This window comes from Thamnophis sirtalis, unplaced genomic scaffold (genome assembly GCF_051295495.1).
Source record: "Thamnophis sirtalis isolate CommonGarterSnake01/CBP01778 unplaced genomic scaffold, rThaSir2_p1.2 scaffold_14, whole genome shotgun sequence".
Lineage (NCBI taxonomy): Eukaryota > Metazoa > Chordata > Lepidosauria > Squamata > Natricidae > Thamnophis > Thamnophis sirtalis.
This window is the reverse complement of record NW_028261394.1, coordinates 11162966-11189051: the sequence shown is the minus strand read 5'-3', so window position 1 is coordinate 11189051 and position 26086 is coordinate 11162966.

Below are 26086 nucleotides of genomic sequence, written 5' to 3'. Positions count from 1 at the left end.
TCTATCTATCTATCTATCTATATCTATCTATCTATCTATTTATCTCTCTATCTCTCTATCTATATCTATCTATCTATCTATCATCTATCTATCTATATCTATTTATCTATCTATCTATCTATCTATCTATCTATATATATATATATTTATCTATCTATTTATCTATATCTATCTATCATCTATCTATCTATATCTATCTATCTATATCTATTTATCTATCTATCATCTATCTATCTATCTATATCTATTTATCTATCTATATCTATCTATATCTATCTATTTATCTATCTATATCTATCTATCTATATCTATCTATCTATCTATCTATCTATCTATCTATCTATCTATCTATCTATCATCTACAGAGATAGAGAGAGACAGAGAGTGAGAAACAGAGACAGAGAGAGACAGAGGGGGTACATATCATTCTTTCTTCAGGGGCTTCACTGCCATCTCTCAGCAAACTGTAGAAACACATCCAGAGAGTTTAAAAAAAAACTATTATGGACTGCAAAATGAAGCATAAACAGTTAACACTTTCCCCCCCCTTTTTTTTTTCATTATAGCCTTACAAATCTTGATACACTGTATTATTTCAATACAGTGGTCTTTATATGAAATGATTCAGAATAATTAGTATTTTATTCATTAGATAGGTTACGGTGTTGAACATGAATAAAATAAAATAAAAATCATACCGTGTGGCATTCCTTTTTCAGAGAAGATTTGGATTTGGAATTGTTGTGGCGGAACCAAAGTTGAATATAAAAATTCTTCAGCTGGTGAGAATTCCGAGATGGAGTAATGACGATCCAGTTGGTCGAACAATTTTAAGTAAGTCTCTTGATTTCTGTGACAGATTAAGCATAGTTTAAATTAGTTCTAGTTGGGATAAGGAGTCTGGAGGCTAAACCGTATGATGAATGATTGAGGGAGCTGGGTATGTTTAGTCTAACAAAGAGGAGATTAGGGGTGACATGATCACAGTCATCCAATATTTGAGGGGCTGCCACAAAGAAGAGGGGAGTCAAGCTATTCTCCAAAGCACCAGAACGCAGGACAAGAAAGAATGGATGGAAACTAATCAAGGAGAGACACGGTCTAGAAATAAGGAGAAATTTCCTGACAGTGAGAACAATTAAATCACAGAATAGTTTGCCTCCAGAAGTTGTGGGTAGAGTTTTTAAGAAGAGACAGGACAAGCATTTTATCTAGAAAAGTATAAGGTCTCCTGCTTAAGCAAGTAGTTGGACTCCTTCCTCAAGACTTCAAGTTATAATGCCTTGGTAAGGCCACACTTGGAATAGGGAATTCAGTTTTGGTCGCCACGATGTAAAAAAAGAAGTTGAGACTCTAGAAAGAGTGCAGAGAAGAGCAACAAAGATGATTAGAGGACTGGAGCAGTGGTGACATTCAAATTTGTTTATTACCGGTTCTGCGGGCATGACAGGGGAAGGATACTGCAAAATCACCATTCCCTCCCCACTCTGGGGCCAGATAGAGGTGGTATTTGCTGGTTCTCCAAACTACTCAAAATTTCCACTACCGGTTCTCCAGAACCTATCAGAACCTGTTGAATTTCACCCCTGGACTAAAACATATAAAGAACGGTTGCAGGAATTGTGTATGTCTAGTTTGATGAAAAGAAGGACTAGGGGAGACATGATAGCAGTGTTCCAGCATCTCGGGGGCTGCCACAAAGAAGAGGGAGTCAAGCTATTCTCCAAAGCACCTGAGGATAGAACAAGAAGCAATGGATGGAAACTAATCAAGGAGAGAAGCAACTTTGAACTAAAGAGAAATTTCTGACAGTTAGAACAATTAATCAGCGGAACAGAAGTTGCCTCCAGAAGTTGTGAATGCCCCAACACTGGAAGTCTTTAAGAAGATGTTGGATAGCCATTTGTCTGAAATTGTATAGGGTTTCCTGCCTAGGCAGGGGTTTGGACTAGAAGACCTCCAAGGTCCCTTCCAACTCTGCTATTGTATTGTATTGTATTTTGCGTGCTAGAAACTACAATATGCTACCCATGAGCAAGTAGATTCCTCCAGGGTTACTTTTGGAGAAAGCTGGCGATGATTGGTTCAGCCTCATCAAGGCTCAACCAAGCTTTGATTTGTCAAACGAAGATCAAACGACTCAGTCCTTCCTTTTCCAATCCTGTGGCTAAAAAATGCTATTGTTATTCTTTCCATTGTTTAGAGTAATTAGCTTTCAGCTCATTAGGAGTGTCGCTAACACATGGAGGGTTTTAATTTGAGGCCCAAGGCATGGACACGTCGGTCCACATTCATTTTCAACCCACGTGGATTTCGCCCAGAAACATTCCTTGCTTTCCCATGAGCAGAAAGATGCCAGTTTAATGGTCTGGGTTTTACTAATTTTTTCCCAACTGGTTGAATGAATGAGTGAAGGGAACGAGGGGAAGGGATAGGATGCCTGTGAAAATGTGAAGAAGGACGTAATTCAACACAGATTTCCACTGCCTTGATCTGACTCTGCTTGCAGGAGAGACAGGGGTGAGATTCAGCCAATTCGGACTGGTTTGGGAGAACTGGATGTTAATTTTAATCTGGTTCCCCGAACCAGTAATTGAAAGGACTGGCTGGCCCCGCCCTGCCCACCACACTCCTCCCAGGAGTCTCCACATGGCCCGTTTTGAATGCCAGATAAGTGCAGGGCCCGCGCAGAGGCTCTGGGTTGGTGAAAAATGGGCCTACTGGAAGTACCCATTTCTGGTGTCTGGAGGACCTCCAGAGCCGGGGGGAGGACATTTTTGCCCTCCTGGCGGCTCAAGAAAAGCCTCCAAGGCTTGGGTAGGGCAAAAAACAGGCCTCCCGGAAGTACTAGAAGTCCAGAAACGTCTCCGTTTCTGGTTGCCAGAGGGCCTTCAGAGCCTGAGGGAGGCCGTTTTCACCCTCCCGGAAGCTCGAGGAAAGCCTTCAGAGCCTCGGAAGGGTGAAAACACACCCGCCCCCTGCTATGGTGCACACCCACCCCGCAACCAGGAAGGGAACCAGTTACTAAAAATTTTCAATCCCACCCCTGAGGAGAGGTCCCTGTTCAGTTATGGAGTTCTGATTTTCTTTGCCTCTGCCACCACACGGAAGAGCAGCCTGATGCTATGAGCAGAAAATATGAACAGGAGGTCCACAACCTATGAAATCCTGGGATCGGAATTTCCATTGCTAAGCAAGGTGGTTGTTAAGTGAATCACACCTTATTTTAGGACCTGGGGTGGGCGTGGCTGGAGTGGGCATGACCAACTCGACATTCTGCTTCCCATGTACGGCCCTCCCGAGGTTCATTTTCAGCTGTGTCGGCCTCCTGCAGCCCTCTGCCAGTGAAAACAGAGCCCAGGAGGGAGATTCATTTTCACTGGCAGAGGGCTGCAGGAGGCTGTACAGCCTACAACGGAGCTCAGGCGGGCTGTAGGTGGCCATCCCAAGCTCCATTTTTGCTGGCAGAAGTACCGCGGGCCCCGTTGGCCAGATCTAAGCGCCCTGCAGGCCAGATCCGGTCCATGGGCCTTGGGTTCGACACCCCTGCCCTATGCCATCCTGGTAAAAGATACATGTGTTGAACTTGGCTTTGCTAATCAATAGCAGTAGCAATAGCAGTTAGACTTATATACCGCTTCATAGGGCTTTCAGCCCTCTCTAAGCGGTTTACAGAGTCAGCATATTGCCCCCAACAACAATCTGGGTCCTCATTTTACCCACCTCAGAAGGATGGAAGGCTGAGTCAACCCTGAGCCGGTGAGATTTGAACAGCCGAACTGCAGAACTGCAGTCAGCTGAAGTAGCCTGCAGTGCTGCATTTAACCACTGCGCCACCTCGGAGATCAAACAGCAACACCTCTGCACCACGCTAACCAGGAGCATCCCAGGCATTAAAAAGCACAGCCCCTTTTTTTGGCAGGACACTCCAGGCAGAAGTGAAATCCGATTAATGAATGCCACACATCTGCTGTATTTAACCTCTGGCCCTTCTCCATAACAGTTTACACAGGGAAGACTTGGGCTGGTGTTTTCCAATTGGTTTTCGTTGCTAGGGCAACAGTCAACGAGCCTTCTCAACTCTAATGCCTAGTTTTTGTGAGGTATTCTAGTGGAGAAATCCATTTCTTTTTTTTTTAATTAATTTTTTTTAAATTTTTAATTTAAAACAAATACAACATCCTTCTTTACATGCTATAGAAAGTGTATCAGTTGGTTACAAATAGACTTTTGCGCATCTCTTCCACAGTCAACAAACATAATTCATGTTAACTCGAACATTTTAACTCAAATATTCATACATGTCACCATCATCATATATCCATTTTCACTTGACTATAATTGTTATTAAAAAAATAATAATATTTTTTGTTTCTTAAACAATACATGCCCACACCAGTGGGAAAGAAAAAATCAAAAATAAAAACAAAGAAGACAAAAAGAACAAAAAACAAGGCAGGGAAGAAAAAAAGAAAAAGAAAAGAAAAACCAACCCCCCCCCAAAAAAAGAACACAGGTATATATTATAAAAAAAGTATATCAGCTGGTTACAACATGTTTTGGTGCATCTCTTCCATTAATTCATATTAATTCAAATATCTTAACTCAAATGTTTACCATATTGACATCATTATACCTCCACTTTTAGTTGACTACAGTTATTTAAACATCCTTCATCCTTAACTATGCCAAAAATTTAATCCATAACCACATGCTGACATTTCATTTACTTGTTTGTAGAATCCTCTATTAATATCAAATCCTCATATCCTGTTTTAGCTGAACATCCATAATATTTAATACCAAAAATTCCATCTTCCATGCAGTATAGTTTATTATCATTCTCCCTTCTTTATGTAATTATATCGTATATCGTAACATTTTCCCCATATTAGTTAACATTTAACTGTATATATTTTATTTTTTAATAGTGATAATTATTGTGATTAATAACCTTTGTATATGGCCCAAAAATATTTCCAACCTTCCCTTCTCATATCCAAGAGAAATCCATTTCTAATGTGATCTATTTATTTAAGAGCATTTTATAGGGTCACCCTACTCATTCTCAGTGATTTCTGTTGGCTTACAAGGATAAAAGTCCAATGCAAGAACAATTTTTTAAAAAGCAATAACTTCCTACCTTCCTGGTGAGAACAATCCGATGAGCCACTTGAGGGGCTCTATCCCACTCTGGGGTCGCCAGGCCCATTGGCAAAACCAAGTCTTCACGGCCTTGTGAAAGAGTGTCAAAGTGGAGAACAATCTTATCTCCACAAGGATGATGTTCCATAGTATTCTGACCGAGGCTTCCCAAGAGCATGAAGCAAACTCTTGGTCCCGACAAAAAACCCTTTCATTAATTGACTGTGAATTCTGCTCCTTCACATCCAGCAAAGTCTTTCAAGGGAGGATTTACAGTCACAGACCTCATCTGGCTTGGAGAGCTGCCAGGCTGATCTCTGGAGAACTTGGCAAGGAGGCTCAGAGAGTCACGAACCAATTAAGCGAACTAATTGTCTCCTGCAAACTCCACTCCCCTTTCGCTCCTCTTTTATTTCCTTATCGTCCACCTATGGCTTTACTCCCAAGTCGACCCCTGTTCTTTAGCTGTTCCCTTCGTCTGGCAATTCTGCGCATGCGCACACTGGAAACAGGTTCCGGCTATTCGTCTGCCTCACAGATGTCTGACTCTGAAGGCAGCTGATAAGTGGCATACGGCCCTGGCCCCATCTCTGCCTCCGATACAGAGCCCTCATCAGAGCCTTCCCCAGACTCCAGGACTGGCCCATGTTCCTCCCAACCTCCTCCCTGTCTGGCAGGTGGCGGGCCACAACACACAGGGAGGGAGCTACCATGGAGAAGGCCCTTCTTCTTAGTCCCACTAGATGGACCTCTTTAGGAGAAGTGACCCATAATGAGTAGAAAATTCAATGTACGGCTCTTTTAAGCTCTTCTAATCACTGCACCAATGAGAGGAGGAGAAGAAGTCAGTGGTGATTCTTCTACTGTCCAATGAGGTCAATGGCCCAAACAATTGGTTAGTACAGTAGGGGGAATCTAAACTCTTGAAATAACTCCCAGGAATAACTTTTTCATGAAACAGAATGGAAATAGATTGATTTTGGGAGAATCTTGGATTTTGCCACCTTGAAATGCAATATGGATTCATTGGGTCATTAGCCAAAGCCGTGGTGGCACAGTGGTTAGAGTGCAATACCGCAGGCTACTTCTGCTGACTGCCGGTTGCCTGCAATTGGCAGTTTAAATCTCACCAGGCTCAAGGTTGACTCAGCCTTCCGTCCTTCCGAGGTGAGTAAAATGAGGACCCAGATGGTTGGGGGGCAAAAGGCTGACTCTGTAAACCGCTTAGAGAGGGCTCTAAAGCACTGTAAAGTGGTATATAAGTCTAACACCTATAACACCCCTAATTCCCACAAATGTTCATCGTACTGTTTAGCCTACAGCCCCTAATCATCTTGGTTGCTCTTCTCTGCTTGCTGATTCAGCTTGTTGGTTGTGGAAGAGAAATTATGACAGAGGTGGGTTCCTACCAGTCCGCACCAGTTCAGTAGAACCGGTTCGTCAAATCTACCGAACCGGTTAGAAGAGGTTCCACCAGTGGACCCAGAAAGCAGGCCACACCTACAGAAGAGGTTCCAAAAATTTTTGAAACCCACCGACACACACACACACACACACAGACTCACATAGAGAGAGAAAGAGAAAGAGAAAGAGAAAGAGAAAGAAAGGAAAAAAGAAAGAAAGAAAGAAAGAAAGAAAAAAAGAAAGAAAGAAAGAAAGAAAGAAAGAAAGAAAAAAGAAAGAGTGAGAGGGAGATGAAAGAAAAAAAGGAAAAAGGGACAGAGAGACAAAAGGAAGGAAGGAGAGAGAGAGAGAGAGAAAGAAAGAAAGAAAGAAAGAAAGAAAGAAAGAAAGAAAGAAAGAAAGAAAGAAAACACATGGCCGGCAAGCCACTCCCACCAGGTCACATGGCCGGCAAGCCACTCCCACAAAAGAGGCCACACCCACAGAGTAGGTTCAAAAAAAATTTGAAACCCACCAATGAATTATGAACAATAGGAATCCATGCTACCAAAAAAGGGGATTGCATGGAAATGAGAAGTTGCCCACAGTTTATCATTTGCTATTTATCCAGGCAGCCCATTAAAACTCTGCAGAGTCGGATTCCTTTCAACTTCAGCTTCATCTGGTTCCTCTATTTACATTTTGGATGCCAGTGTTTATCCTTCCTTTTGAAAAAAAAAATGATTGGACACATCTCCCAAATGAATGCAATGGAAATATGCAAGGCAGGGAGACTGGTCCTGCACCACATTTCGAAGACTGACACCTAATTTAATCCTCCGAAATCATTTTCTAAATGTATATACTATGTCTACCCCACTCTTTAACCCAAATCATTTTTCCAGGGCAGTAGACAAAAGTCATTTGGATTTTGCATTTAATAACTGCAGCTAGATTGTTGGTGGCGCAATACTGGAAGAAGGAAGATTTGCCTACTATTCAAGAATGGACATTGAAAGTAACAAACCTAGCTGAGATGGCTAAAATATCTGCATATCTTAAGGACCATTCAAACGAGAGATATAAACTGGAGTGGAAAAGATGGACTGATTACACTCAAAATAAATATGGGACTAAGAAATTTCAGATAGCTTATGATTAAAGACCAGGAATGATATAAATAGTCTAGAGCTAGTCTAGCAAGGAGGAGCTAAAGCTCAATTGAAAGATGTTATTAACTATCTTTTTTTCTTTTTAAGTGTATTTTAGATGGTTTTTGTTAAAGATTTATACCCTGTATTGGTTCTGGGAAGTCGGGGGGGAAGGTTGGGGGTGGGGGTGGGGGGAGAGGGTGGGAGGAGGGAAGTAAATATTTGTAAAAGTTTGTTTTTCAAAATTCTCATTAAAAAAAATAAAAGTCATTTGATTGTGAAGTTTAGCATTAGAGTATTGTACAATAGAACTGGGGTTGAAAGGAGCAAAATTAGGGGAAGCCTAGTTACACAGGTGGGATTCAGGAGGTTCGGACTGGTTCGGGCAAACCAGTTGTTAAAATTCTGCCCAGTTCGGCGAACTAGCAAATCCCACCACTGGCTGGCCCTGCCCCCACCCATTTTGGGGCTGTTTTGGGGGGTGGTTTGGGGGCATTTTTCAGGGCATTTTTGGGCCATTTTGGATGTTCAGTAACAGTACATAAATAGAGAGGGAAATTGTACCTTGTTGAGGCTTTGGGGGCAAGTGGCCAGGAGGCGGGGCTGGGTGTGATGAGTTATGTTGAGTTGGCCAAGCCCACCCAGTGGGGAGGGAATGGAGCTTTTGCAGTATCCTTCCCCTGGAGTGGGGAGGAAATGGAGATTTTGCAGTATCCTTCCCCTGGAATGGGGAGGGAATGGAGATTTTACAGTTTTCTTCCCCTGGAGTGGGGAGGGAATGGAGATTTTGCAGTACCCTTCTCCTGGAAGGGAGAGGGAATGGGGATTTTGCAGTATCCTTCCCCTGGAGTGGGGAGGGAATGGAGATTTTACAGTTTTCTTCCCCTGGAGTGGGGAGGGAATGGAGATTTTGCAGTACCCTTCTCCTGGAAGGGAGAGGGAATGGGGATTTTGCAGTATCCTTCCCCTGGAGTGGGGAGGGAATGGAGATTTTACAGTTTTCTTCCCCTGGAGCGGGGAGGGAATGGAGATTTTGCAGTATCCTTCCCCTGGAGTGGGGAGGGAATGGAGATTTTGCAGTATCCTTCTCCTGGAGTGGGGAGGGAATGGAGATTTTGCAGTATCCTTCCCCTGGAGTGGGGAGGGAATGGGGATTTTGCAGTATCCTTCCCCTGGAGTGGAGAGGGAATGGGGATTTTGCAGTATCCTTCCCCTGGAGTGGGGAGGGAATGGAAATTTTACAGTATCCTTCCCCTGGAGTGGGGAGGGAATGGGGATTTTGCAGTATCCTTCCCCTGGAGTGGAGAGGGAATGGAGATTTTGCAGTATCCTTCCCCTGGAGTGGAGAGGGAATGGGGATTTTGCAGTATCCTTCCCCTGGAGTGGGGAGGGAATGGAGATTTTGCAGTATCCTTCCCCTGGAGTGGGGAGGGAATGGGGATTTTGCAGTATCCTTCCCCTGGAGTGGGGAGGGAATGGAGATTTTGCAGTATCCTTCCCCTGCCACGCCCACCAAGCCATGCCCACAGAACCGATAGTAAAAATAATGTGAATCCCACCACTGACATGAAGTCCCAGTGAGGATGGAATCTCCTAGAAACAATCCCAATATCCACAACTGTGAGCAAGTGCCTGGAAAAATTAAACGCAGCCTTGCTGACAGGAGAAGGATTAAGCAAGGTTGGTGGCTGTGATAACCTTCCCGCAATTCGGAAACCTCCACAATAGGCTACTCGCCGCCTCCTCCGACCCTTTGCTTCCTCTTCCCAAAGCAGGATTAGTCTCACATCCTCTCTCACTCACTCCTGTCTCAAAGTTATTTCAGAAAACGCAGCTTTAGTTTTCGAAGCCCCCGGTCAACGTGGGGAGAGAAAGTCCCAGTTAAAATGTCATCCTGCTCCCATGGGCTAAGTCACAAGCTTGGCCAGGGGGCCCTGTTGGCATGGCGTCCTTTCCCTGAACTGACTCCAAGCAAGCAGAGGATTGTGACTTGGAGACCATTTTTGACTCGGTTGACTTGGAGATCCCTTTGGCAGAGATGCAAAGCAGCTGCGCAATCTTCTGCTAAGGCTGCGTTGCCAAATGCCCTTAGGACTCCTCAAAGGTTTCCTTCCCCAATCAATGCTTTTTTTCCCTACATGATTTTTCCAGGGAGTTTGAGATGTCCTTCTGAACTCTTCTTGATGACCATTGAGCTGATTCTGGTGCTGGTGGTGGCAACTGACTCTTTTCAGGGACATGTTTTTTCCAATGCCCTTGACCAGCAATAGCTCCCTCCCAATCAGAAAGAGCCCTCAAGAGGATAATCTTTCTGACCTCTTCCCTTGAGGTTCTCTGAACCATTGGAAACTAAGAAGGGTTCAGACAAGGGAAAGAAGATCAGAGATAGACAGACAGACAGAGATAGGTTAGATCAGGGGTCGGCAAACTGCGGCTCCGGAGCCGCATGTGGCTCTTTCCTCCCTCTGCTACGGCTCCGTCACCAGTCGGTGCCCCAATTTTGAGAGGAGCTTCTGGTGGGTGCCACAATTTTGAGAGGCGCTTCCGGTGGGGGGGGGGAAGAGAAGCACAGTGCACCAGGAGAAGACTCTATGGCAAGGGGAGGGTTTTCCAGTTGTCTCCACAATTGATAGGGCTTTCGGTTATGACATGTAGACAAAAAAGTATGCCGCGCTAGGAGGAGACTCTATGGTGGGGGAACTGAACTTCCGATCAGCTCCAGAATTGAACAGGGAGCTTCCGGTTAGGACCTTTGTGGTTCCCGGTGATTTCTTTTCTGTGGGAAACTGGTCCAAATGGCTCTTGGAGTGTTTAAGTTTGCCGACCCCTGGGTTAGATAAAAGAGTGTGAGATGCTAAACTCTTGGTTTAGGCCTTTTACCTCACCAAATCCCAATACTTCAAGCATTGGTTTCCCTCCCAAAGCAGCAACCTGAGCTACATCCAAAAACATCGATTCCTCTCTCAAACTGCAAAGGCAACAAAAGGCAAGCAAGAGACATAAACTCCTCATAATTAATGGAGCAGCCAAGCTGAAAAACACATTAGCCTGCATATTAATGACAAGTAGCTTATGGTAACCGCTTTGAATTGCACGGACTCAAATGTGTATTTAATTAGGATTTAATAAAGCCACAGCCTGTTCTCAGAGGCCAATTAGAAACACAGCTTGGTGGAGTTTTGAAGCTCTGAAACGGATGCCTTTGAGATCCAGATAGGCACCAAATATATTGCTATTAATCCTCAATCAAGGCGCCGGATAGTCAAAGGCACATTGCCGCTTTATTAAATCTTAGTGAGGGTCATACTGGGGTGCAGGCAGATACCATTTTTCTTCAATGCAGGGCGCAAGAAGAACGATGGGGCGAGTTCACCCAGGAAGACTCTGTTTCAAGAAAGTGTTCTGACCGAGGCTTCCCGAGAGCATGAAGCAAATTCCTGGCCCCGACAACTGTGAATTCTGCTCATTCACCACCAGCAAAGTCTTCCGAGGGAGGCTTTGCAATCACAGAACTTATCTGGCTTGGAGAGCTGCCAGGCCGATATCTGCAAAACTTGGCAAGGAGTCTCGGAGAGTCACGAACCAATTGAGTGAACTAATTGTCTCCTGAAAACTCCACTCCCCTTTCGATCCTCTTTTATTTCCTCATCGTCCACCTGTGGTCTTACTCCCAAACCGATCCCTGTTCTTTAGCTGTTCCCTTTGTCTGGCAACTCTCCAGCTGTTCATCTGCCTTACTGATGTCTTGACTCTGAAGGCAGCTGATAACTGTCAGACGGCCTTGGCCCCCTCTCTGCCTCCGACACAGAGCCCTCATCAGAGCCTTCCCCAGACTCCAGGACAGGCCCATGTTCTTCCCCAACCTCCTCACTGTCCGAATCTGCTGCCACCTCCATTGGCGGCCCACAACAGGAAGCTGGCTGTACGTCTCCTGTCTTCGCAGCCAGGAGTGCTCTGTACACACCAGGGGTGGGTTTCAACCGGTTCGCGGCGGTCCCTGCAATCCGGTTGGTCGCCGAACCCGGAAGTAAGTAACTTCCGGGAACGGCGAAGGCCCCCCCGCGCCCGCGTGCCCGCACCCACTCCTTACCCAGTTTTGATGAATTCTGCGCTTCCACGCATGCGCAGGACGCATACAGCGCCTGCGCGATCCTCCAGGAGCAGCTGGAGCATCGCACAGACGCTAGTACGCATGCGTGCGGCGCGCGCGTGCACACGCGCACCGCACGCGTGTGCGAGGACGCCGCCGGCCTTGTTCCAACCGAACCGGTTGGAACGGGGCGAGAAACCCACCCCTGGTACACACCCAGAGTGCAACACCGGCAGGCATAACGCACAAGCTGGACCCCAAAAGTATCCCCTTTCGCAGGCAAATCTCAGGCTGGATTCTGCTTACCACAAGGAAGGGAATCTCTCTGTGTGCCACAGACGTGGAAGTGACAGCTTCTCTGGCCAGCTGTGCAATGCTGGTGCCCCTCTGAGAAGGAATCTTGTTGCACCCCTTACAAATTGGATCCGTAAGCAAAGATGTCACGTTATCCGTGCAAAAGATGAGACTCGCGTGAGACGTTAAAAGGTGTCGCGTAACTTCTTGCTTCTATGGCACAACTTTCACCTTTTGAGGCATCCATTTGGCAACACAGCTGCCCCCTGCCCCACCTCACCCCCCCACGCCTCCCCGCGCCCCCCCAAAGGCCATGCAATTCTAGGGTGCTTTAGCAGAGGAATAAGATCAAAATCACATGAAGTGACCTTTAGGATCACTTTATAAGGACTGGGTAAAATGGCAATTGGAATGTTGCATCCAGTTTTGGTCAACGTATTATAAAGAAGACATTGAGACTCTGGAAAAAGTGCAGAGAAGAGCAGCAAAGATGACGATGATCAATCAACCAATGGAACAGAAGTTGCCTTGGGAAGTTGTGGGAGCTTCATCACTGGAGGCTTTGAAGAAGAGACTGGACTGCCATTTGTCAGAAATGGGGTAGGGTCTCCTGCTTGGGTGGGGGAGTTGGATTAGATGACCTACAAGGTCCCTTCTATTTAATCTGTAATATAGAGATTATATAGGGGTTGCCACAAAGAAGAGGGAGTCAAACTATTCTCCAAAGCACCTGAGGGTAGAAGAAGAAGCAATGGGTGGAAACTAATCAAGGAGAGAAGCAACTTAGAACTGAGGAGAAATTTCCTGATTGTGAGAACAATTAATCGGTGGAACAACTTGCCTCCAGAAGTTGTGAATGCCCCAACACTGGACGTTTTGCAAGATGTTGGATAGCCATTTGTCTGAAACGGTATAGGGTTTCCTGCCTAGGCAGGGGGTTGGACTAAAAGACCTCCAAGGTCCCTTCCAACTCTGCTATTGTATTGTATTAGGGGTCTGGAAGCTAAAATATATGAAGAATGAAGAAATATATGAATATATAAAGAACCCAATCACAGGAATTGAGTACATGTAGTCCAGTGGTAAGGGACACAGTGGTTCAACAGGATGTGGTGGCTCAGGGCTAAGATGCTGAGCTTGTCAATCAGAAAGGTTGGCAGTTCAGCGGTTCGGATCCCTAGCGCCATGTAACAGAGTGAGCTCCTGTTATTTGTCCCACCTTCTGTCAATCTAGCAGTTCGAAAGCACGTAAAAAATGCGAGTAGAAAAATATGGACCACCTTTGGTGGGAAGCCTTCAGCATTTAGTCATGCCAGCCACATGACCATGGAGACGTCTTCAGACAGTGCTGGCACTTTGGCTTTGAAACTGAGGTGAGCACTGCCCCCTAGAGTCGGTAACGACTAGCACATGTGTGCAAGGGGAACCTTTAACTTTACCTTTTAATCTAATGAAGAGAAGGATTAAAGGTGACAGGATAATAGTCTTCCAATATTTGAGGTGCTGCTACAAAGAAGAGGGGGGTCAACCTATCCTCTAAAAGGCCTGAAGGCAGGACAGGAAGTAATGGAAGGAAACTAATCAAGGAGAGAACCAATCTAGAACTAAGGAGAGATACCCCGACAGTTAAAACAATTGACCAGTGGAACAGCTTCAGAAGTTGTGGGTACTCTTCAGTGGTGGGTTTCAAATTTTTTTAGAACCTCTTCTATGAGTGTGGCCTGCTTTGTGGGAGTGGCTTGCCAGCCATGTGACTGGGTGGGAGTGGCTTGCCAGCCATATGACAAGGTGGGAGTGGCTTGCCAGCCATGTGACTGGGTGGGCGTGGTCAACTTGTAAAATGTGGTGAAACTCTCTTAACAACGCTCTTGCTTAGCAACCAAAATGTTGGCTAAGAAACTCTGGCATCTGAATCACGCAAGTCTTAAAGCTGTCAAGTTACAAGTCCCTTGCACCCCTAAACCTTTAGAAAAAAAAATCCCAGGGGTGTTCAAACTTGACAGCTTTAAGACTTGTGGACTTCAACTCCCAGAATTCCTCCTCTCGCTCTTCATCTTGATGATGTGCGGACGGGCGGAGGGGAGGGAGCTGGAACCGGTTCTAAACGGCACTGTAGATTTGTGGAACCTCTTCTATAGAAGAGGTTAGAACTGGCAGGAACCCACCCCTCTTACTCTTATTACTGGAGGCTTTTTTTGAAGAGGGTGGACAGCCGCTTGTTTGAAATGGTGTAGGGTTTCCTGCTTGAGCAGAAGATTGGACTAGAAGACCTCTAAGGTCCCTTCCAACCCTTTGATTCTGTCCTTCGTTCCATCTCTCCTAATGGGAGGGCTCTTTCTGTTTTCTCTCCCTAAACCCATACCTTTTTCATGACGTAAATGAGCTTCTGTGCCAGCGGCGTGTGGGAAATCGACCCGAGGTGGACCAGACATGGAATGTCATCTAAACCCTGCCGTTTCTTCAAGCCAGCAAGAGAGTGTAGGAAACCGACCATCCATTCTTGTCTCCGCATGAATGAGAAGGAAACCAATTCAGGGTCTTAATAATTGCACTTCTGAGAGGGTTATAGCAAACCTGATCTAGGGGAAATGAGCGCGTCTCCTTCCTGCGAAGCATTTTTTTGCTCGTCTGCGTCGCGGTGGTGGTGTGTGAACTGACCAGAGGAATGTCTGGTGCCTTCTCCACCTTTCCCCACTCCACCCTCATCCTGGTTAAAGAGATCGGAACCTAACGATTAGCCAGGGCGGAACGCCATTTTGTGCCCTCCTTTCTGGGTTTTTCCGTCTCTTAGGCGTGTGGCCTCGGTGAGGTTGAAAACAGTCAAGTGGGCCTGCTGGAATCTTTGACATAATTAGGTTAATTACAGAATATAGCACTGATGGTTGTTGGGTTCTCACCCCACCCCCGAAGGGACAAAAAAAATGGAGAATGATGAATGAGCAATCAAGGATGTTTTTCTTTCTCAGCCTGGCTCAGCTTGCCAAGAAGCCAGTCGAGTGGAGAGATGGGACAAGGAACGGAGAGGCAGCTGTGGGCCTTTGCCAAGTACCCACTCTGGGTATTAATCTAATCTGTGTTTGCCCCTGAGGAGGAGGGACGTTTTCATTCTTTTGATTATATTCCTGGTAAACAAATTGCTTTTAAACAAATGGTTCTAACTTGATTCCTTCCTGGAGATTGGTCAGGCATTGCCTTCTGCTCTCTTTCTTTATTATTATTTTTATTCAGTTCCAAGAAACTTTATATCATGGGTTTTTCTGCCTTCCTCCTCGCCAGTCGCTAAATATTATTTTTGGTTCCGTGCCCTCCGTGCCACACTGGGCTTAATAAGTCAGTGGGAGAGGGGCTGGTTCCAACAACACTGGAGATGGGGAGGGTGTGTGAAACCTCCAGAGCGAGGGGTGTTTCTCAAACCTTGCCGGCTTTAAGATGTATGGACTTTCTGGGGACAGGAGGGGAGAAGAGGGAGGAGGGAGGGAGGAGGGAGAGTAGTAGTAGGAGCAGTTGGAGCAGAAGGAAGGAGGAGGGAGGAGGAAGAGAACTGTGGGGTTCTTGATGCTCTCTGACCTTGATGGTTTTCCTACACATGTTTTGTTACTCAACTAGGGGACATCATCAGTGCTAGAAGGGAGGGGGGTTTGCAGGGAGGAGGGGGAGGAGGAGGAGGAGGATAAGGACGAGGACTGTGGGATTCTTGATGCTCTCTGACCTTGATGGTTTTCCTACAGATGTTTTGTTACCCAACTAGGGGACATCATCAGTGCTAGAAGGGAGTGGGGTTTGCAGGGAGGAGGAGGAGGAGGAGAGCCGAGGTAGCGCAGTGGTTAAATGCAGCACTGCAGGCTACTTCAGCTGACTGCAGTTCAGCGGTTCAGCGGTTCAAATCTCCCCGGCTCAAGGTTGACTCAGCCTTCCATCCTTCCGAGGTGGGTGAAATGAGGACCCGGATTGTTGTTGGGGGCAATATGCTGACTCTGTAAACCGCTTAGAGAGGGCTGAAAGCCCTATGAAGCGGTATATAAGTCTAACTGCTATTGCTATTGCTATTGCTATAGGACGACGACAAGGACAAGGACAAGGACAAGGACTGTGGGGTTCTTGATGCTCTCTGACCTTGATGGTTTTCCTACAGATGTTGATGGTTTTCCTACAGATGTTGATGGTTTTCCTACAGATGTTTTGTTACCCAACTAGGGGACATCATCAGTGCTAGAAGGGAGTGGGGTTTGCAGGGAGGAGGGGGGAGGAGGAGGAGGAGGACAAGGACAAGGACAAGGACTGTGGGATTCTTGATGCTCTCTGACCTTGATGGTTTTCCTACAGATGTTTTATTACCCAACTAGGGGACATCATCAGTGCTAGAAGGGAGTGGGGTTTGCAGGGGGAGGAGGAGGAGGAGGAGGAGGAGGAGGAGGAGGAGGAGGAGGATAAGGACAAGGACTGTGGGATTCTTGATGCTCTCTGACCTTGATGGTTTTCCTACAGATGTTTTGTTACCCAACTAGGGGACATCATCCGTGCTAGAAGGGAGTGGGGTTTGCAGGGAGGAGGGGGGAGGAGGAGGAGGAGGAGGAGGAGGACAAGGACTGTGGGGTTCTTGTTGCTCTCTGACCTTGATGGTTTTCCTACAGATGTTTTGTTACTCAACTAGGGGACATCATCAGTGCTAGAAGGGAGTGGGGTTTGCAGGGAGGAGGAGGAGGAGGAGGAGGAGGAGGAGGAGGAGGAGGAGGAGGAGGACGACGATGACAAGGACAAGGACAAGGATGAGGACTGTGGGGTTCTTGATGCTCTCCGACCTTGATGGTTTTCCTACAGATGTTTTGTTACCCAACTAGGGGACATCATCAGTGCTAGAAGGGAGTGGGGTTTGCAGGGAGGAGGAGGAGGAGGAGGAGAAGGAGGAGGACGACGACGACGATGACAAGGACAAGGATGAGGACTGTGGGGTTCTTGATGCTCTCCGACCTTGATGGTTTTCCTACAGATGTTTTGTTACCCAACTAGGGGACATCATCAGTGCTAGAAGGGAGTGGGATTGCAGGGAGGAGTGGGGAGGAGGAGGACTGTGGGGTTCTTGATGCTCTCTGACCTTGATGGTTTTGCTACAGATGTTTTATTACCCAACTAGGGGACATCATCAGAAGGGAGTGGGGTTTGCAGAGAGGAGAAGGTGATGGTATAGAACCTTCTGCTTGTTGGGCTAGAAGACCTCCAAGGCCCCTTCCAACTCTGTCCTTCTGTTATTCAGTTAAAACCACCCTTAGCAAGGACAGATCATCCCGTACAGTCCTTTGCGAAAGAAAACAAACAAAAATTAAATAAGACAGACACCAACGCATGTCGAAGGGAACTGGGCCTGAGGTCAAACCCGAGGAGAGCTTGTTTTAACAGCCAGAGGTGTCATATTAGGAGAGAGGCAGGAGGCGGCAAGGGATAAGGGGGTTGGAAAACTGGGACGGGGTGGAGGTAAGTGAACATCAGAGAATGCCTTGGATCAGGAGGCAGGAGACCCCAGCTGGTTTCTTTTAGCATCTGTCAAGCCACACGTTTCTGCAGATGGCCCCAAAAATCACATCACCGGTGGTATTCATTAAGGCATTCTTAGGGAAAAATCAAAAGAAACTTTTTCCCCCAAATGTACAAGATGAGTTAATCTGTTGCACAAATTGAGGCTAATCACAAAAATCCAATGCAACAAAGAAGGAAGGACATTCGCCAGATTATTATTTTTTTGACGATCCATCAAAACCATCCAGGGAAGGGGAAGAAAGGGTAGGGAAGAAGAAGGAGCCAAAGCTTATAGCCAAATCTAAAAATTCCGCCGTCCCAGGGCCGATAGGTAGAAAGTCTGTGAGTTGAATTCCAGCATAGCTGAAGGACAGCAGGTTAAAAAAGACTGCTCTGAACAACCTAAAAAGGTTTTTTAAAAAAACCCTAAATCTCCTGACTTTGAGTTGTTTTTGTTAGTTGTGAAGTCCTGTCTGATCCATCGTGACCCCATGGACAACATTCCTCCAGGCCTTCCTCTACTCTACCATACTCTCAAGTCCATTTAAGCTCACGCCGACTGCGAACCAATAGCAGCCCACCCCTGATCTTCTCCCAACTAGACCCAAGATATGCCTCGGGTTGTGGTATCTGAGAACTACAAGGAACTGCTAGTTTACAGAGGACTTTTCTCTCTTAGAAGCGCCAGGTCATTCTTCCTTTTCTCCTGGGATAATAATTTGCTGTAGCTCCTTGCTCTCTTGGCTGCTCAAAAAATGCATTGATTTGGAAGAAAAAAAATCTTCCTTTCCTTTCTTGCATCTACATTTTAATGTGGCTTGTTATCTCTTGTTATTATATAATAACTTATTGTTGTTGTTAGTTGCGAAGTCATGTCCCACCCATGGACAATGTTCCTCCAGGCCTTCCTGTCCTCTACCATCCTCTGGATTCCATTTAAGCTCACACCAACTGCTTCGGTGACTCCATCCAGCCCCCTCACTCTCTGTTGTCCCCTTCTTCTTTTGTCCTCCGTCGTTCCCAGCATGAGGCTCTTCTCCAGGGAGTCCTTCCTTCTCCTTAGGTGGCCAAAGCATTTGAGTTTCCTCTTCAGGATCTGGACTTCTAAAGAGCAGTCAGGGTTGATCTCCTCTAGGACTGACCGGTTGGATCGCCTTGGAGTCCAAGGGACCATAATTCAAAGGCCTCCATTCTTTGGCGCTTAGCCTTCCTTATGATCCAATCTTCACAGCTATCCATTGAAACTGGGAAAACCATAGCCTTGATTATATGTACTTTTGTTGGCAGGGTGATGTCTCTGCTTTTTAATATGCTGTCTAGATTTGCCATCGCTTTCCTCCCCAGGAGCAACCGTCTTTTAATTTCTTGGCTGACTTTGAGTCCATGAATCTAATTTCTAATGTCTAACTGTGTAAAAAGGAGTGGAAGAACTTGGAGGAGGAGTTAAAAGAGGGATCAGCCTAGAATCCCTACATAGCCACAAGCGAAGTAAGTCCGACTCTCCTTGAGTGCCATTGACCCTTATCTAACTCCCTCCAGAGTTGGTCAGAAGATGGGTGGCTGGGTTATTTTAAATTATTTTAACTTATTTTATGAGTAGGGGACTTCCTTTTCCCTCCTTTGTGTGATCCAAAGTGTCAAAAAAAGTGTTAGTAGAAATCACTTCCAGAAAGCACACACAGATAAGTGATTCAGCAGGATTCATTTACTTCTTTATATACATAATAACACATGAATAAATGTACAATACCAACAGCAGATTCTTCCAACGTGGAGTGGGGAGAGATTGTTTCAGTTCAAAGTTCAGAGCAGTGGTTTGACTGGGTGGCCAAGGCCAATTCAATGCCACTCAGGTTGGTGGGCACTTCGCCTTAGATTGTTACAGTGTCATAAGGGTTAACCTGAGAGGCAGTTTCTTTAAGCAGGGCAGTAAAGATGAGGCTAGAAACAACACCAGAATGTTTCCTTCCTGCCTTCCTTACAGGATTAGCCCTGTAAAGTGGGGAAAAAACAAAAGGAGATTTGGTCCAACAACTGGTTCTCCCAAATAGGTGCAAACTGGCTGAATACCAATACTGCCTACGAGGTCCCTTCCAACTTTGTTATTCTGTATTCATTTATTTCATTTCATTTATTTGGGATTTATAGGCCGCCCTTTTCCCTGAGGGGACTCAGGGCGGCTTACATTCATAGGAAAAGGGGGGTGCAATACAGAGACATAAACAATATGTGAATAAAATAAACAGTAAAAACACAACTTTCATTCAACACTCAACACTCGGGTGGGGCGAATTAGAAACTTATCCCCAGGCCTGACGGGATAGCCAGGTCTTAAGGGCTGTGCGGAAGGTCTGGACGGTGGTGAGGGTGCGAATCTCGACGGGGAGGTCATTCCACAGGGTCGGAGCTGCTACTGAAAAGGCTCTCCTCCGCGTAGTCGCCAGTCGGCATTGACTGGCGGATGGGATTCGGAGGAGGCCCAATCTGTGCGATCTAATTGGTCGGAGGGAGGTAATCGGTATTAACTTGCTATTAGAGTCCAAGTTACTTGTCAGCAAGACAGACAGTAAGTATCCTGTTGACAAGACCAGATGATCTATTAGATGCTATTCTACCGATGACAACTTTTGATTTCATGTATGACTGGTTTCTAAACAAACTGCTTAGAAAGTTAACAACCGGTTCTCCCGAACTGGTGCGAACTGGCTGAATCCCACCACTTCCATCTGGTCCTTGAGTTTCCCCCCTTGCCCTAGATGGTGCTAAATTTAGTTAGATTTGTGTTCTGACCCCCCTTGTCCCACACCAACACACTCCGAGTCAAAGATACTTTACAGAATTTATTAACAGACAGACAGGCCCTTGGCAGCAAACCGGCACAGATAAGCCTTGGCAGCAATCCAACACAGATAAGTCGTGGCAGCAATCCAGCCTGCCAGGCTCATAATACTGTTCTCCAACATTCGTTAATGCGTTGACTTCTGCAAAAGGGACGTGTGCACAAGCAGTCCATTTATAGTCTGGAGAGGAGCCTAATTACCAGCAGCTGAGTGCAATTACCTCCTGTAACTGTGCAACTGATCCTTACGCCTATTAACTCTCCATTGCCGGGCATCCAGGAACAACTCACTGCTGATGTCAGGATCACACTCCCTTGTCTCCTCCCCACTGGTCCAAGGCTCTGGTGTTTCCTGGTGGCCAACCAGCCTCTCTGCGCCCTGCTCGGAGTCGGAACTCTGTCCAGGGTCCTCCACATCCTCCAGAGCTGACTCATAGGGCCCCTTGCTGTCGGAGTCTGGTGGCAGCACCCAATGGCTCCTGCTGGGCCCCAACAGATTTGGAAATGGAATCAAGACTTTACTGGAGCTATTCTACTCCAGCCATAGCGAGATAATACATTATTTTTTTCAGTTCTTTATCCTCATGTATCTTTCAAGCTTTCCATGGCACCCATTTTGGCACGGTGGCTACATTTGTTCCCTCCGTTTCGAGACTGGAAAAGATGACTTTGAAGGCCCTGCTCCAAACTGAAAAGATGCCAGGCTTGTTGTTCTTGTGGAATGAAATCCCTAAAGTAAGGCAGCAATTTATGAATGAATTAATAAGTCAATCACTGTGTGCTGTTTAAGACAACTGAGAATTTCACCCTCCAAAGTATTGTTTTAATCAGAGGTGGCCCACAAATGGCCTGCAGGCTGGATGTGGCCTCCAGAATAGTTTAATCCGGGCTCCGGCGACTTGACTTAATTTTATGAAGGCATGCTTTGAAAAAACAAAAAGGCCCACAGTTGTTCTTGCAAGGATCGTTTTCAACTTGTCAAAAGTGGCATTTGGGGAGAGAGATTCCCACCGGGTTAGTCAGAGAAGGAGGGGAAAGAGTTCCTTTCAGATAAAACAATCAAGATAAAACAAATTGTAATAACCTCTAAGAAGAACCTTCGGGGTGAGGGAGGAGAATAGATTGAGAGGGAGATGGTTTAAATCTTCCTGACTTCCATTCATCCCGGAATAGCTCTGTCTGGGAATGAAAGAAAGCGAGGGTGTTGGGACGGATTTGAAGTGTTTCCTTTCTTCTGGAGAATGTTATGACAAGCTAGTTTAGGTAATGAAATCAAATTCCTGAGCTGAGCATCCATGTTCAAAGATGTCGGTGTCCTTCATGAATTCTAAGAGTACAAGCTGCATTCTCACCACAGGGTATCTGTGGTCCAGTTCATTACTTTTTTTTCTCAGTTAATAACTGCTTGGGTTCAGAAAATAAGATCAGCCAGAAACTAGACATGCTGGCTAGCTTCACAAGTGCACCAACTAGTAAGCTACTCTGAGCCACTGGTTCTGTGGACATGGCTTGGTGGCATGGTGTGGCTTTGTGGGCGTGGCTTGATGGACATAGCAGGGGAAGGATACTGCAAAATCTCCATTCCCTCCCCACTCTGTGGCCAGCCAGAGGTGGCATTTGCCGGTTCTCCGAACTACTCACAATTTCTGCTAGCGGTTCTCTGAACTATTCAAAATTTCTGCTGCGGGTTCTCCAAACTACTCAAAATTTCCGCTACCGGTTCTCCAGAACCTCTCAGAACCTGCTGGATTTCACCCCTGCTCTGAGCCCCTTTCTGAGGACAATGGGTGGTTTAGAAAAGAGGGAAAGGGAGGGAGGGAAGGAAGGTAGGATTTTTTACATGTTTTCGAACTGCTAGGTTGGCAGAAGCTGGGACAAGTAATGGGAGCTCACTCCATTACATGGCGCTAGGGATTTGAACCGCCCAACTGCTGACCTTTCTGATCGACAAGCTCAGTGTCTTAGCCACAGAGCCATCACATCTCCTAAAGAGGTCTTCTACTTCTGCTGCTCCACAAATGCAGAGACGCCCATTGTAGGATATAGAATACAAAACAGTTTAAACTACATCACTCATCTCATTATTATTTTTTTATTTTTTTACAGGGTTTTCTACTGAAAAATATTTGTATGTTACTATCTAATGGGTTTCATATTATTTTTCACACAGTTCCATAAATAGACCTTCTATGAAGGCAGCCATTTGAATCTGAAATATGATAAATATTGATAAATACAAGCCGTTCTTTTGAAATCCACCATAATATTTAAAAATGGGAAGAGGTCCCAAGAGAGGGAATATGTTTAAGAAAGATGGATCGCTGGTGTGTTTCACAATGCTACAATAACAATTTTTTTTTTAAAGAAGCCACTCGCATTAAACATGGAAAGTCAGGCTTTTTCAATAATAAAATCAGCAGCAGTTGAAACAAAATGGACTTTCCATTCTTAAACCTTTATCTACCCTCCAGAGAGAAGCATTGCAAAATAATAACATTAATAAACATCAGAGTTTACTTGGCAAACCAGTCTGGCTTGCGGCCGATAAAGTAGACCATAATCTCATATTCTGCAGCAAGAAATGGTTTTAAGAAGGAGCGGGAAATCCACAGGACAATTGGTGTCTATTTTTTTCCCCCTTGCAATTAGATGTAAATTGGATTCAAATGAAATGAATTAAACTTAATTAAATTATAGATATGCCCCACATATTTTGCAGTGTTTTTCTTCTGTCAGGTTAAAAAAAATTATGATTCTGTGACACTTTTTAGAGGGACCTTAGTAGCCCACGGGGACGCGGTGGCTCAGTGGCTAAGATGCTGAGCTTGTCGATTGGAAAGGTTGGCAGTTTAGCGATTCGAATCCCTAGCACTGCGTAACGGAGTGAGCTCCCGTTACTTGTCCCAGCTTCTGCCAACCTAGCAGTTCGAAAGCACGTAAAAAGTGCAAGTAGAAAAATAGGAACCACCTTTGGTGGGAAGATAACAGCATTCCATGTGCCTTTGGTGTTGAGTCATGCCGGCCACATGACCACGGAGACGTCTTTGGACAGTGCTGGCTCTTCGGCTTTGAAACGGAGATGAGCACTGACCCCTAGAGTCAGGAATGACTTGCGCAGATGTGCGAGGGGAACCTTCACCTTTATTTGAAGAAATTACCTCAAATATATCAAGAAATCCCCTCAACTATATGAAAAAAAATTCTCAAGCAAAAGAACGGTTGCAGGAATTGAGTTTTATCTAGTCCAGTGAAAAGATGGACCAGGGGAGACAGGATAGCAGTGTTCCAATATCTCAGGGGCTGCCCCAAAGAAGAGGGAGTCAAGCTATTCTCCAAAGCACCTGAAGGCAGGACAAGAAACAATGGATGGAAACTAATCAAGGAGAGAAACAACTTAGAACTGAGGAGAAACTTCCTAACAGACGTCTTCGGACAGCCACGAATACGTCTTCAGACAGCGCAGGCTCTTCAGCTTTGAAACTGAGATGAGCATCGCCCCCTAGAGTCAGGAATGACTCAGACATATATGCGAGGGGAACCTTTACCTTTATCTAGTAGCCCATGCAGGGCTTTGGAAAGGGTAGTGCATGTAATCGGAAAGCTCAGTTTATTATTCACCCCCAGATAAACCTGCAAGCTTTCACAAATTGCAAGCTTTCCCAGGTTGCAGTTATTTAAAAAAATGTAATTTTTAGCCTGAAATCAAAATAAGCATCGATAGTATTTTGCTTAATGGAAAATGGACTTCAATTCACCTCCATGAATGGCCACGTGGGTAGAAGGGAAATTAAGGGAGTTACGTAATGGGATGAATGTTTAAGCCAGTTCTATACAGGTAATTTGGAGGGGAAAAACACCCTATTCATTTAGCAACCATTTGAAATTAACGACCGTAACTCAAGGGCTACTCGGATGGCTCCCCAGTGCATTCCCAGATTATTTTAAAATCATAAATCCTTGGTAGCAGCAGTCGGCTTGGGATCCATAGAAACATCTTATGACCAACTCTCTTTTACCTCTAGTTTTATTTTATGATTTTTATTTCCTTTTTATCTTTATACCTTTCTTCTGTTTTTTTAAATGTTTTCCTTAATGAATTGCTTTCATTTAATTTATTATGGCCACCCAGACTCTGAGCAGCTATATAAAATCCAGATGCATTGTTTTCTATTGCCTGCATCTCTCTCTATTCTCTCTCTCTCTCATTCTCTCTTTTTTCTTTCTTTCTTTCTTTCTCTCCCCTCTCCTTCTCTCTTTCTTTCTCTCTTTCTCTCTCATTCTTTCTCCTTTTTCTTTCTCTTTCTTTCTCTCTCTCTCTTTTTCTCTCTCTTTCTCTCTCTCCCTCTCATTCTTTTTCTTTCTCTCTCTCCCCTCTCCTTCTCTCTTTCTCTCTCTTTCTGTCTCTCTCTCATTCTTTCTCCTTTTTCTCTCTCTCTTTCTCTCTCTTTTTCTCTCTTTCTCTCTCTCTCATTCTTTCTTTCTTTCTCTCTCTCTCTCTCCCCTCTCCCTCTCTCTTTCTTTCTCTCTTTCTCTTTCTCTCTCATTCTTTCTCCTTTTTTCTCTCTCTCCCCCTTACCCTCTCTCTTTATTTCTCTCTCTCTCTTTCTCTGTCTTTCTCCTAGACCAAATTTAACATTAAAGAAACACAAAGAAAGAAGCTATAGAAAAATGCAACAATAGAACATTAAAATAAAGTCTATTGCCTCCTTGTTCTATTTTGCCAGCAAAAGTTTTTTTAAAAACAGTGTTGTGAGCAGACTGATATATAGAAATGAAGTGTCAAGGAAAGTAGACATAATTTCCTGAGATTCCCCATCTGACAACTTTAAGGAAGTTGTAAGGACACACAATCTCTACCCTTCCTTCAACCATCACAAGCAGGATATATGCCCGTTGCTTATTCCGCTGCTCTTTTCCTAATTGAATTGTTCACATGTGAACAGTGGCAAACCCATTCCTCAAATCACGCTTGTTCCCATTAAGGTTTAAGGGGTAGCCACAGATTGGTTTTTAATCACTTGACACACAGCTGGGGTGTCATCCAATTAGATTTCTCTTTTTTTTTTTACAAGCTCAGCTGTGGCTGCTAAATGCAGGCATGTGTTCAACTCCATTCTGTACATAAACAGACTCATTTAGTATATGCAAATATACTGTACCTCTGGAGGAGAAGGAGGAGGGGTGATTTCCAAGGAAAGAAGGAAAATTCATTGAGACTGATGTGATGGCCATAAAACAAGAACATCTGGACAAGTCCAGGGGTGAGTAAACAGAGCAGACCAAAAGCAACACGGAGTGAAAACCGTTTGACAGATTGTTTTATGGTGACTAATTATAACGTTCAAAAATTGAGAGATTTGTATGAACTGAAAGTTATCTTCTGGGGAGAGGAACTGTCGAATCTGCACTCTGTTCCCTGAGTTTGCAAGGAATAGGTAAGATTGCTCCTTAATCGCCCCTGGGAAGCAAGAGGAAAAACTCTTTGATCGGCAAGAACATAAATTAGAGGCGACAAAATGCCAGAAGGAACAGACTCAAAGGGATCGGTCCCGGACTGACCCTTGGCAAAAAGACTGCATAGGTAGAATTCTCACTTCCCATGTTGACAGGTTCAACATCTTACTGGAACTGTCGGTGGAGCTGATGGAAAATTGTTATGACACCAAGAAATTC